General features: G+C 41.8%; 1 protein-coding gene across 1 annotated transcript in view; it reads right to left on the bottom strand.

Annotated features, from left to right (window-relative positions):
• The window catches only part of LOC126259687 (5-formyltetrahydrofolate cyclo-ligase-like), a 123,481-nt gene extending 110,208 nt beyond the window's left edge, over window positions 1-13,273 (bottom strand). Inside the window, exon 1 of the mRNA XM_049956646.1 lies at window positions 13,219-13,273. The gene's annotated coding sequence lies outside the window, so the exon portion shown is untranslated. The remainder of the gene's footprint in view (window positions 1-13,218) is intronic.
• Window positions 13,274-14,268: the final 995 nt, after the last annotated feature.

The raw sequence follows: 14,268 nt of genomic DNA on the forward strand, positions 1-14,268 counted from the left end.
CGTTTCGGAGCAAATGAGTTAAGGACAGAAAGAAAGAGATGTGGTGTGACAGAAAGATTCTGAAACTTGAGTGGACTGATAGAGGACTAAATGAGGTGGTTTTCTAAAGAACTGGCTAGGAAAAGTACAAGTGGGTAACACTCACAAGAAAAAGGGACATGATGGGAGACGTGTGTTACATAAGGGAGTAATTTCCATGTTGACTAGCAGAGGCGTCCCAACCTTACCTGGGCACATTAGAAGAAGAAGAGTATGATTTCCAAATTCAAATGGCAAATATTAAATTTATTATCACTTTCCAGAATAGAAATTTTATGGACTTTTTTATCGATTGTGTAACAGATGCTCACTTCTTCAGCCGCACTGCTACTTGCTTTGGGCCGAATGCAACCCGCGTGCCGTGAGTTGGACCCCATGGTCTAGAGAGAGACGTAGATGGCAAAAAATGTGTTCTGATATACATCCAATAAATAATTGAGGACATTGGGTGGAAGTGCTACTAGGAATTGAAAAGGTTGGCACAGGAAGTCATGGCGTGGCTCATCAGACCAGTCAGCAGACAGAAGACTCGCAAAGAACGTTATTTGCTTGTGGCTATCCTCACAGCTTTACCTCAGGGATATTTTTCAAGTGCTGTGATCTGGTGTACGAGCTCCGTCTTACTTCCCATTATTAATTTAGGAAATTCTCTCTTGCTCTGCAATCTCTACCAATGACGCTGTTCATCAAATTACAGTTGAATCTACTAGTAACCGACGAGTCATGGGCTCACAACCAAATGCCACATCATAACACACAAGTTCGCAGTCGACACAAGGAGTCTAAAAAACGTGTTCTTCCCGGTGAAATATTCATTGTAGGACTATTCTTAGAAGTCGTAAATGTAACCTCTAACCTCACTCAAAGAAACGTTTTTGTCGATGTAATCGTGCATCCTTTTTATCTAGTTGGTGGTGGTGGTTGTTAGTGTTTAACGTCCCGTCGACAACGAGGTCATTAGAGACGGAGCGCAAGCTCGGGTTAGGGAAGGATTGGGAAGGAAATCGGCCGTGCCCTTTCAAAGGAACCATCCCGGCATTTGCCTGAAACGATTTAGGGAAATCACGGAAAACCTAAATCAGGATGGCCGGAGACGGGATTGAACCGTCGTCCTCCCGAATGCGAGTCCAGTGTGCTAATTATCTAGTTCTTCACACAACTGAGAAAAAATAAGTAAGGTTTTACGTCGGCGATAAAATAATTAGAGATAGGGCACAAATTCGGAGAGGACAAAGATGAGGACGAAAATTGATCACATCGATTAAAGAACGTGACCATGAGATAGTACGTGGCAAGTCCATGTAAATGACTGTTTTATAATTGTTTCAATTCTCAAGTTAGTCAAGTATTTGAAGTGTGTATCTCATTCACAATTTTACCCTTGCTATCAAGGATGGAACTGAACGGCCAATTGTTTTAGAAGTTCATTCAAAGACATATTACAGTTATGGGAAGCGGAACAAAGGAATCTGAATTCTTAAAACTTGCGCACACTTGTATGTATTGTACTGTATGTTAACTGTAGGCCTAGATATTACGGGGAAGCTCCGTTCCCGCCGCAGCCGCAGTGGTCCACAACCCCACGACTACTACCTCAGTACACTTCGGCCCTCCGCCGTCCCACACCGAACCACTCTTTCAGGGATATTGAGCTGTTCGACCCCCGGTCCCCCCCCCCCCCCCCCCCCCCCAGGGAACGTCTCACACCAGACGAGTGTAACCCCTATGTTTGCGTGGTGGAGTAATGGCGGTGTACGCGTTCGTTGAGAACTTGTTTGCGCAGCAATCGCCGACATAATGTAGTTGAGGCATAATACGGAAACCAGCCCGCATTCGCCGAGGCAGATGGAAAACCGCCTAAAAACCATCCACAGACTGGCCGGTTCACCGGACCTCGACACAAGTCCGCCGGGCGGATTCGTGCCGGGGACCAGGCGCTCGTTACCAAACCGGAAAGCCGTGTGTTAGACCGAGCGGCTAACCGGGCGGGCGTTGTGCATACTTACTTGGGGTGAACGTTGTGCTGCTGAAACGCGGAACGTTTTCCACTTCAGAGGGATTTATGTAGTAAAAATCTGAGCAGCTGTCTCTCGTTTTATCCGAAGCTATTTTGTCGTTGTACATCTACATCTACATCTACATCTATACTCCGCGAGCCACCTTACGGTGTGTGGCGGAGGGTACTTATTGTACCACTATCTGATCCCCCCTTCCCTGTTCCATTCACGAATTGTGCGTGGGAAGAACGACTGCTTGTAAGTCTCCGTATTTGCTCTAATTTCTCGGATCTTTTCGTTGTGATCATTACGCGAGATATATGTGGGCGGTAGTAATATGTTGCCCATCTCTTCCCGGAATGTGCTCTCTCGTAATTTCGATAATAAACCTCTCCGTATTGCGTAACGCCTTTCTTGAAGTGTCCGCCACTGGAGCTTGTTCAGCATCTCCGTAACGCTCTCGCGCTGACTAAATGTCCCCATGACGAATCGCGCTGCTTTTCGCTGGATCATGTCTATCTCTTCTATTAATCCAACCTGGTAAGGGTCCCATACTGATGAGCAATACTCAAGAATCGGACGAACAAGCGTTTTGTAAGCTACTTCTTTCGTCGATGAGTCACATTTTCTTAGAATTCTTCCTATGAATCTCAACCTGGCGCCTGCTTTTCCCACTATTTGTTTTATGTGATCATTCCACTTCAGATCGCTCCGGATAGTAACTCCTAAGTATTTTACGGTCGTTACCGCTTCCAATGATTTACCACCTATGGCATAATCGTACTGGAATGGATTTCTGCCCCTATGTATGCGCATTATATTACATTTATCTACGTTTAGGGAAAGCTGCCAGCTGTCGCACCATTCATTAATCCTCTGCAGGTCTTCCTGGAGTACGTACGAGTCTTCTGATGTTGCTACTTTCTTGTAGACAACCGTGTCATCTGCAAATAGCCTCACGGAGCTACCGATGTTGTCAACTAAGTCATTTATGTATATTGTAAACAATAAAGGTCCTATCACGCTTCCTTGCGGTACTCCCGAAATTACCTCTACATCTGCAGATTTTGAACCGTTAAGAATGACATGTTGTGTTCTTTCTTCTAGGAAATCCTGAATCCAATCACAAACCTGGTCCGATATTCCGTAAGCTCGTATTTTTTTCACTAAACGTAAGTGCGGAACTGTATCAAATGCCTTCCTGAAGTCCAGGAATACGGCATCAATCTGCTCGCCAGTGTCTACGGCACTGTGAATTTCTTGGACAAATAGGGCGAGCTGGGTTTCACATGATCTCTGTTTGCGGAATCCATGTTGGTTATGATGAAGGAGATTTGTATTATCTAAGAACGTCATAATACGAGAACACAAAACATGTTCCATTATTCTACAACAGATTGACGTAAGTGAAATAGGCCTATAATTATTCGCATCTGATTTATGACCCTTCTTGAAAATGGGAACGACCTGTGCTCTCTTCCAGTCGCTAGGTACTTTACGTTCTTCCAGAGATCTACGATAAATTGCTGATAGAAAGGGGGCAAGTTCTTTAGCATAATCACTGTAGAATCTTAAGGGTATCTCGTCTGGTCCGGATGCTTTTCCGCTACTAAGTGATAGCAGTTGTTTTTCAATTCCGATATCGTTTATTTCAATATTTTCCATTTTGGCGTCCGTGCGACGGCTGAAGTCAGGGACCGTGTTACGATTTTCCGCAGTGAAACAGTTTCGGAACACTGAATTCAGTATTTCTGCCTTTCTTCGGTCGTCCTCTGTTTCGGTGCCATCGTGGTCAACGAGTGACTGAATAGGGGATTTAGATCCGCTTACCGATTTTACATATGACCAAAACTTTTTAGGGTTCTTGTTTAGATTGTTTGCCAATGTTTTATGTTCGAATTCGTTGAATGCTTCTCTCATTGCTCTCTTTACGCTCTTTTTCGCTTCGTTCAGCTTTTCCTTATCAGCTATGATTCGACTACTCTTAAACCTATGGTGAAGCTTTCTTTGTTTCCGTAGTACCTTTCGTACATGATTGTTATACCACGGTGGATCTTTCCCCTCGCTTTGGACCTTAGTCGGTACGAACTTATCTAAGGCGTACTGGACGATGTTTCTGAATTTTTTCCATTTTTGTTCCACATCCTCTTCCTCAGAAATGAACGTTTGATGGTGGTCACTCAGATATTCTGCGATTTGTGCCCTATCACTCTTGTTAAGCAAATATATTTTCCTTCCTTTCTTGGCATTTCTTATTACACTTGTAGTCATTGATGCAACCACTGACTTATGATCACTGATACCCTCTTCTACATTCACGGAGTCGAAAAGTTCCGGTCTATTTGTTGCTATGAGGTCTAAAACGTTAGCTTCACGAGTTGGTTCTCTAACTATCTGCTCGAAGTAATTCTCGGACAAGGCAGTCAGGATAATGTCACAAGAGTCTCTGTCCCTGGCTCCAGTTCTGATTGTGTGACTATCCCATTCTATACCTGGTAGATTGAAGTCTCCCCCTATTACAATAGTATGATCACGAAACTTCTTCACGACGTTCTGCAGGTTCTCTCTGAGGCGCTCAACTACTACGGTTGCTGATGCAGGTGGCCTATAGAAGCATCCGACTATCATATCTGACCCACTGTTAGTTTCAATTTTGCAACGTATTTTCCGTTCTGTTTCTTAGTTGATTACTCTCTGAACCCTCTCCTGTTGCTGTCGTATATTCAGCTGAACTGGTCCTCTCGCCGCTCTGCCTTCTTGTTGCTCTCACGTTTGCACTGGAATTATGACAATTTTTTTTAAATGTATGCGCTGCGTTAACCTGTCACAGGCGATTTTATTTGACAGATTGATAAGTTCATCATTATTCCATTCTACATCGTTTTAGCTACATATATAACCTGGAATACGCAAAATTTGGGGTTTTACACATAAAAAACATTCATTTGTTCTGAATTTTTCGATAATAACCAGTCTTTTGTTTATTTGTTAGTTAAAGAGCATCAATTTCACAGACATTGGGAACAGATCACCGACTCCACTGAAATGTCGTCAGGGAAGGAATCAAATCAGAATTGTTTGAAATATCGTAGAGAAAGTAACGTGCTCCAACAGTGCAGCTACTTGGTGCTGTTAGAGACACAGTGAGAATAATTTACTATTAGTTATCTTTTCTCATGTTTGCTAATTGTGAAACTTGTTATGCAGAACTGACAAGGACCTAATTAAAAACTGGCAGTTGGAGACTGACTCGAGTTATTTGAGGAAGCTCGTTAAGTTTTATCGGGCGTTTTTAGTTTCCTGGTTACATGAATATTAATTAGTTTCACAACTTCTGCTTTAAATGCAGGCGCCACTTGCGGGAAACGTGCCATGAATTTTTCAGAATACACAGACAGGTAGTACGCTTTATTAGCATGAGAAAAAGAGGAAGTCCACATTTCTCAAACAGGACAGACACGTACATTGTACAGGGTTTTAGGACTGGCAGTGCAGTAGGAATTTATCTCCTAGTTTTCAAGCTTACACAGCTTTACGGACAGAATCCAAACTTTTCCAGTCTCGTTTTATATGGTCGTCACTATTTTACGGACGTCCACAATGTAGACAAAAAATATAATGCAAGCAAAATATCATCTGATACTGACCAGTACAGTATTGTCCAATATAAATCCGTACTTAAATACTTCCGTGCACGGTGAGCTGTATGAAAACCGTGTAACGACGATGTCTGTACGGTGGGAAGGTGATCTTGGGCCGCAAGATTATTATATAGCGGCGGTTTGGAATAGACATACGAACTCAACTAAGAGTACCACAACGGCAAGAACACTTATGGTACACTTTGGGGTCTAAGTTCATTGAATGATGGTGATTAATGGTCCCAGAAAACAGAGGTCATCAGTCTTCAGATTTTGGTAGTTATTTTAATATCAGTGGAATTTGTTGCTAATGATTGTCACATAGCACCGTCATTTGTCAGCAATCTCTGCTGAGAAGATTGCTCCGTTGTAGGTCCACAATGCGACAATCTTCCAAAGAAGAAGGACCACTAGCCTTCACCCATAAGTGAATACTACAATCGGAATTTATCTTACAACGTCTACGACAAGACAAAGACAAACTCCCGTGCGGAAAAAGGTAGGAACCGTCAGTAGCAATAATAATCTCAGAAACAGGTATAGTACGGTAGGCTAAGATTTCCCGACTTTCAAAGGATTCCAAACCGGCTCTAACTGCATTGTTACAAGCAACGAAAGCTACAGTTAGCCATCCGTTACCCAAACTAGAGGAAGAAGAAACTTCCATTAAAGAAAAAATTAATCTCGCACCACAAAATAAAGTAGGTCCATGAATAAGAACAAATTGAGCAGTTTTAGAAACTCCTCTGGTTTCGTTCTTTTTACCCTTAGCAGAAGATGTCGAAGCACCAAGAGTGCCGTCCACATTGACAAGTGATTTGTAAACCAACATTCGCCGGCGACGACGAAAACAGCGTTTACGCATCATTGTAAGAAGCAGTGCCTCAGTGGCTATTCACTCAAACCAAGTGAATGCGCTAGACAGAACAGTGTGCTATTTATAGCATCAGTCCTGGCGCACGCAGCGGATGTGGACTCTTATCAGTACGAGCATTTATACCACTTTCTTTTTCAGAACAAAAGGGAAAGCTAGGTGCTCAGCACAATTTCAGTTTTCGTCAGTGTTTTCTCGTGGACTCCTCGCTGTGAATGAGAAATAGTTGTCACATTAGGGCTAAAAATTATAGGGATTCCCAATGTTTCGGTCTAATGAGCCTTGTACGGCCAACTATGACCTCTTGGGTTTTTGCTGAACTGACCTTTAACAGTCCACGGTATTTTCGTCGTCGCCGGCGAATGTTGGTTTACAAATCACTTGTTAATGTGGACGGCACTCTTGGTGCTTCGACATCTTCTGCTAAGGGTAAAAAGAACGAAACCAGAGGAGTTTCTAAAACTGCTCAATTTGTTCTTATTCATGGACCTACTTTATTTTGTGGTACGGGATTAACTTTTTCTTTAATGAAAGTTTCTTCTTCCTCCAGTTTGGGTAACGGATGGCTAACTGTTTTCTTTTTTTTTCTCGGTCTCTGAAGGCTACGTCGTTTGCGGTATTCTTTTACCTCTAGCAGTAAGCACCTCAAATGCTCTGAACTACTATATTGGTTGCTCTACAGCACATCAATGACCGAATGAATTGGCGCAATGGTTAAGACAGTGTAATTGGGATGAGCGATTTCAAACCCCCGTCGAGACATCCTAATTGAGGTTTTCCGTGTTTTCTTTAAATCACTCAAATACCGGGGTCACTTCTTCAAGAGCGACGGTTTAGTCCTTGCTCCATTCTACTCCAGTGCGAAGTGTCTCGATGTGCACCAATAATTCTAACTTTCCTCTCACCATGCAGTACAATATGACAAACTGTAACAGTAAATAATACTATCGTATTTACATGAGCTCGTCTTTCTTGACTTTTCACTCTTTTCTACGCAAGGATGATCCACAGAACACCTACAACGTTTTACCCTTTGAACTGTATTCAGTATGACATAAGTTTTCTGATCATCGTGCGACATCATAATGTAAAAAACTATGTTGCAGAAACCAAATCATCGACCATGGCTACAGTGGCTTTCTTCTGGATCCACCGACGATCATCATTAGACCCAGAATAACATCACTGTGACCGTTCCCGCAATGTTAGTTTCTCCAGTATAGTTTTTTACATTATGACAAGGTGGTCTCCTGGGTCTAATGATCATCATTACGATTATTTCTCAACCAGATTCTGGATACCATAGACTTCTTTTCTGTCCCTGCGCCTCATTCATGTTCTCCGAAATCCACTTCTTATGGGAGACTTTATTTCTCTTGTTTTGGTCTTCATGCGTAAGGTTGATTGATACAGTTCTCCAGTCCATTTCAGTACAGCCGCTGCATTCCTCATCATCGACGATCTAGGCATGCCCTGCTATTCTTTTCTCCGTTCAGCTATTGTCGTTAGCAATGACTTTTACGTAATATGTAGCCATCCATTCTCTTCGTTTTATTACGTTCTTCATTAGGCCTTTTTTCTTCTTCTTGACTTCTTCCAGGACATCTCCTTCCATATTCGATCTAGCAACCTGATTTTGTACAGTCACTGGTAGCTCACGTTGCAAAGGCTTGTGAATATGTCCACTGCCTAGAATAACCGAGGTCCTCAGCCTCGCCTTGACTAACGGTCTTTTCCCTGTGATCTGAAAACAGGAACTAAAGCACTACCCGAAAAGGACGTAGCCATAGGACCGTCCGATTACCGTCCTATTCTCATTCTTCCGACGCTCTCCAGGGCCTTACGACATACAGTCCACGACCAACTCACCAATTACTAACTGTAGACAACCTACTAGGCGATTACTATAACAGATGACCGGCAGCTGCCGGCCGAAGTGGCCGTGCGGTTAAAGGCGCTGCAGTCTGGAGCCGCAAGACCGCTACGGTCGCAGGTTCGAATCCTGCCTCGGGCATGGATGTTTGTGATGTCCTTAGGTTAGTTAGGTTTAACTAGTTCTAAGTTCTAGGGGATTAATGACCTCAGCAGTTGAGTCCCATAGTGCTCAGAGCCATTTGAACCGGCAGCTTTCCATGTAGAGAACGGAGGCGGCTAACGTTTTTCTGAGACTTTAACACAGCTTTTGACTCTGTCGACTTCCATGTTTTATTTTCCAAACTTTGCAGCCTAAATTTCTCTCCGAGTACTGGTTTCGCTTGTATCTGACATTACGCCAAAAACGCGCCATGTCCGGCACCATAAAGTCGCAATGGAGACAGATTGTCATCAGGCGTTTCCCAAGAGTTCTGTATTAGGTCCTACACTCTTGGCAGTCCTTGTCAGTGACATCATCTGCTACTACTGTAAATACCACATGTATGCTGACATATTCCAATTATACATGAGAACATAATCGATATACATGAAGACAGCTATTGAGAATGATGTATGTGCACTATCAAAATAGACATGAAATACAGAGTTAAAGGTCAGTTCAGCAAAAACCCAAGAGGTCATAGTTGGCCGTACAAGGCTCATTAGACCGAAACATTGGGAATCCCTATAATTTTTAGCCCTAATGTGACAATTATTTCTCATTCACAGCAAGGAGTCCACGAGAAAACACTGACGAAAACTGAAATTGTGCTGAGCACCTAGCTGTCCCTTTTGTTCTGAAAAAGAAAGTGGTATAAATGCTCGTACTGCCAGTTGTTGATTACAGTGATGTTATCTAGTAAGGTTTTTCACATGAAAGCTCACTGATCCTGAAAGGAGATGACCGCCTGCACCACATATATCTGTGACGATCGACTATTTTAATCATATATCACCATCTCATTCAGAACTACACTGCCTTTGTGCAGACGAGCCCAGAGATTGTCATACACTCTGTCTCCTCTGCCGACTTATCAGCGTAAACAGCCCTTCGTATCTCTCCTCGACTTTACAGCTCTTGTCTGAACAATAGAGCACAAACACTCGTTCCCATCACAGAAAAATACTTTCTGCTCTACCCCATCATTCAGCTGCTTTCTAAAAGTCCCTTTCAGTAGCAGAGGTCCACTGTGTAATGAACTCCTTGATTATATAGGTTTTGACAAATCTACTTAAGCAACAGTAACGTCTGACTTTGTTCATGTACGCACTCGTTAACTAATTACAGCTAAGGATCCCTATTTTGAACCGGAAGTTACTTATTTTCAAAAGATCTTAGCTAGTGCAGTACTCTCAAGTTTCTCTCCCTCAGAACTTGCTGTCTTAGAAATAATTTTATATATAAATCTTTTTTAATAATACCATTTTATTACCATCATTCACATTAAAATTGTCATTACTTCAATAACTAAGATTGTCAAAAAATACTGTGTGAGTAGAACTTGGTCCATATGAGTGGGCTTGAAAGCACTAATCTAATCAAGTTAAATAAATAAATAAATAAATTATCCACATTTCGTGCTCACCCAGAGTCACGCTCAAAACTTAGATTATTGGCTCAAATGGCTCTGAGCACTATGGGACTCAACTGCTGTGGTCATCAGTCCCCTAGAACTTAGAACTACTTAAACCTAACTAACCTAAGGACATCACACACATCCATGCCCGAGGCAGGATTCGAACCTGCGACCGAAGCGGTCGCGCGGTTCCAGACTGTAGCGCCTAGAACCGCTCGGCCACTCCGGCCGGCTTAGATTACTCTTCCCATCGTCTTAAGGTTTATATTTTTGGATTTCAGCAGCTTTTTCTTTTTATAGGCAATGTTCTTACTATTTTGTATTTCTTATATCTTCCTACTTTATCTATTCTACCTGCAGGATAACAAAATTCATCCAACTCGTCAAGGAACCACTCTTGAAGAAATGTTTTCTTGTATCCATATATTCCATCACGAAGCGCAAGACATGTCAGCTTTTCAGTGTTGCAACCTCACTCGGTAAAAACGAAACCCTTTTAGGACCGCTTTGCTTTAAGTCTGTCTATTACGCCTTTTTTCTGAGGATCTGTCAGAGGTATCACGTTGAAATTTATGTCCAATACTAAGGTCTACGGTTCCTTGGCGAAATAAAAAAATTTAGCTTCTGAGCCAGTGCAATCAAAAGACAGCCATTTATGTCACATATTTTGATACTCGAAAACTCAGTCATCAAAACTGTACGTGAACTATGTACGCAATTAAATTCGTCCGGAACTCAGAGCGCGAGTGCTATTCTTACTTGTCCATTTTTCTTTTTTGTCTAATCTGAAATGTCGACGCTAGTTATAAAAGAAGGGCAACCGTCGAATTTTGTAAGTAACCATAGATTGTATAAATGTAAGAGCCATTTCCCGACACGAGAGAAGTTTCATTAAAGAAAGAGCCATACACTAAAGAAAGTGGATAACAGATAATCTTTTGTGATTGGAAGAGGTGCGGATGCAAGGGGTGGTCTTGTGGATCACTACAATCATCACCTCAACCAAAACTACGGCCGCTTCTCTTACCAATCTTAATTCTTTCTAAGCTACAGCTCAGGGTCGATATGATCTAGCTTTCCTCTGTAATTAGTGACGTTTTGATAAAGGGAAATGCAAAATTCGTCCTCCCCTCTTCATCGTCGAATCGATATGATGAGCTGGACTTCACAAAAGAAAAAACCTAGATCCGGTTAGTCGGCAGGGGAAAGAACTATACTCCTCCGGAACGGGAAGCCTGTGGCATATGATGAAACAAGCAGTTAAAAACTGACTGGAACACTTCTTCAATTATCTAGCAGCTGTCACAATATTCTTTCTATACCTACAAAAATTTACTAAAATTAATTTAATCAGTCGTCATCTGGCAGCGCAGAGGTATAAGGTGGGGAAAAAATCTTAAGGACCGGAGTAAGCGGCTGTTAAGGTAATCTTCATAAATATTTTAGCTTAGAACTACTAGTATTAAGGAAACAACTACAGCAATCCGTTTCGGGACTCAAACTCCAATTATCTGTATGTCTTACGTTAATACCATATAAAATGAACTTCAAAAGCACTCATGGTCAAAGTAGATTATGTGAAACGCTTGACACAACTAACCACAGTTATGGTGTCTTTACTTGTCCTTTTTAACATCTATGGAATATTAAGGAACGGTTGATGGCTCAGTACAAGCTATCGGAGCCTTACACATGTTTACGAACTATAGGTTCACGTAGAGGCAGCTAATGTGAGCGGTGTTTACCGCCTTATGAAGCAACGCGTTTGTGAGTGCGCGGTAACATGGATAAGCGGGAGAGATAATCTGGTGTTGCTGTTTTCAAAGTAAGGCAAGGACTTCATATCTGAATAATTCTGTGCTTTAAATTCACAAGCGAAGGGCATTTAATGTAGGGTTAACTTAAAACAGCTAGTGATAATGAGAGGCTAAAATATTTATAACGAGAAATAATATCCTTAAACCTAGTTTTACCGAAAAACATAGCAATTCGTCCGTTGGTGAAGGCACTAGACTCCCTTTCAGGAGGAGTATGGTCGACATCCCCCTCCGTCCAACTGCATTTAGGCTTTTTATATTTCCCTAAACCTTCACAAAACAAACATGTAGTATTCTAAGACTGTAATATCAGACAGTCACAGAAGGAATTGGTAAACTCATAGCAATTCCAGAGTGTAACATCTGTAGGGACATGAACTGGAACGATCACATAGGCTCATTCATCCGAAAGGCAGATAGCAGACTTCGATATAGTGGTAAAATGGTAGGGAAATGTAATCAGCCTAGAACACTGCTCACATGTTTAGGACCCGTACCAGACAGGACTAACAGGAGATACTGAAAAGTTTGTTTCACCCACGGGGGAGTGTCAGAAAGATGATGAAAGAACTAAACCCGCAGAATCTTGAAGAAGATCGAAACCATCCCCAGAAAGACTACTTACAAAGTTTGAAGAACCGTCTTAAAATACTGATTTTAGAAATATACTACAATCCCCTACACGTCACTCCCATAGGAACCGTGAAGACAAGATTAGATTAATTACATCGTGCATAGATGCACTTACAGATTCTTCCCGTGTTCCGTACGTGAATGTAGCGGTGAAAAGCTCTAGTTAACTGGCGAAATGGGACGTATCCTCTGCCAAACACTTGACAGTGGTTTGTGCAGCATGTACATAGAGATTTTGAAAGTGGTAAATCTTTCAATGGTTTGTACGGAATGGACAGAGATGTTGAAGTGGTAAATCTTTCAAGGAAAATGCCAAGATGTTTTCTTTGGAAAGGCCGATTTCCCTTCCCCATCCATGATCTACACCAGCTTGTGCGTCGTCTATAGTGACATCGATGTTGACGTGACTTTATACCTCGAGCTTCCGTAATTCTTAAAGAATAAAAAGGGTTCAGCTGGTCTGGCGCCCGCAAATTATCTCCGTCGCCCCAAGAACTATACAGCCCGCGCTATCTAGCGGAGGAAGGTCGCACTGACTGCTCGCTTGACACGGCTCAGCTGGGCAGCTGCAGACATAACCTTCAAATCACATTCATGTTTGCTTAGAATATAAGTTACAGAAACGTGGATAGTACACAGTAGCCGGTGCACATAGCAGGAATTTACATTTTATAACAGGCTCTTTGTGCTGTTAGTAGGAAGAAAAGTCTATCATTTGTTACTTACATTAAAGTGCACACTCTTCCGACCGCCAACGCTGCTTAGCACAGTAACCGGCAAGCTTCTATCGAAGCTTCGATACTTATCGCTTTGAACATAAGAATATCGATACTTTAGCAGCGAGTTGTTGGAAGAAGTTCGCGGCAAGAGAAATGAGAAGTGCTATCTGAAGCTTTTTCAGTCTGATTTATACAACAACGGAAGAATAATAATTTTGGAATTGAGAAAGGTATTTTATCAATTGGTGAAGGTATGGTGAGATATTGTCAAACTGTTTAGCAGGTATTTAACTGAAATAAGCAATAAAAGCGACGTTAGGCCTATATGTTAAATGTGCATGATGGAGTATAATCGTCAGTACTATGTATTTTCTTTTAGCAGAATTTTATTGAACATAAGCACATTTTATATAACATTTAACATAAGCACATCACACACCAGAATGTGACTGTAAACAAAACTCGTTTCATAAACAGGTGGAACAGTAGTTAAGAACCTACCTTGCAGTCAATATTCGTCTATTTCTATTTCATCGACATAAAAGCAGCACATTTAACAGGCACAGGTTGGTATAACATAAATCAGGAATAGCTGCGGTGAGTATAGAAGCCCCCCCCCCCCCCCCTCATTATCCATTTAATAATTCGCTAATCACTATGATGACTCGATTCAATGATCATGCGCAGTTTATTTCACGCTGTCCACGCGTGATATCCTACACGTTGGGAGAGAAATAACTTGGGGATTCAGAATTTTAATTGTGGGAACGCACACCAGCACCTACAACAGAAGGTACAGTCATACGTTATTCTAGCGTGACGTGCAATGCTGCACGTTAACCTCGAAGGTATATGAACAAATGAATCCGTAGTAATATGAGAAATCAATTATGAACTCGTAATAGTTTGTAACGTTTGTAAAAGAAGCGAAATATGACCGTTATACATTAATTACTTGGCGAACGGTATTAGTCGCCGTGTGATACATTGGTGCGATTATCTGCTAGATACTGTGCACTTAACGTAGCGTAAATAGCATTTAATTGCTGAATTATGT

Source organism: Schistocerca nitens, chromosome 5, assembly GCF_023898315.1.
Source record: "Schistocerca nitens isolate TAMUIC-IGC-003100 chromosome 5, iqSchNite1.1, whole genome shotgun sequence".
Taxonomy (NCBI): domain Eukaryota; kingdom Metazoa; phylum Arthropoda; class Insecta; order Orthoptera; family Acrididae; genus Schistocerca; species Schistocerca nitens.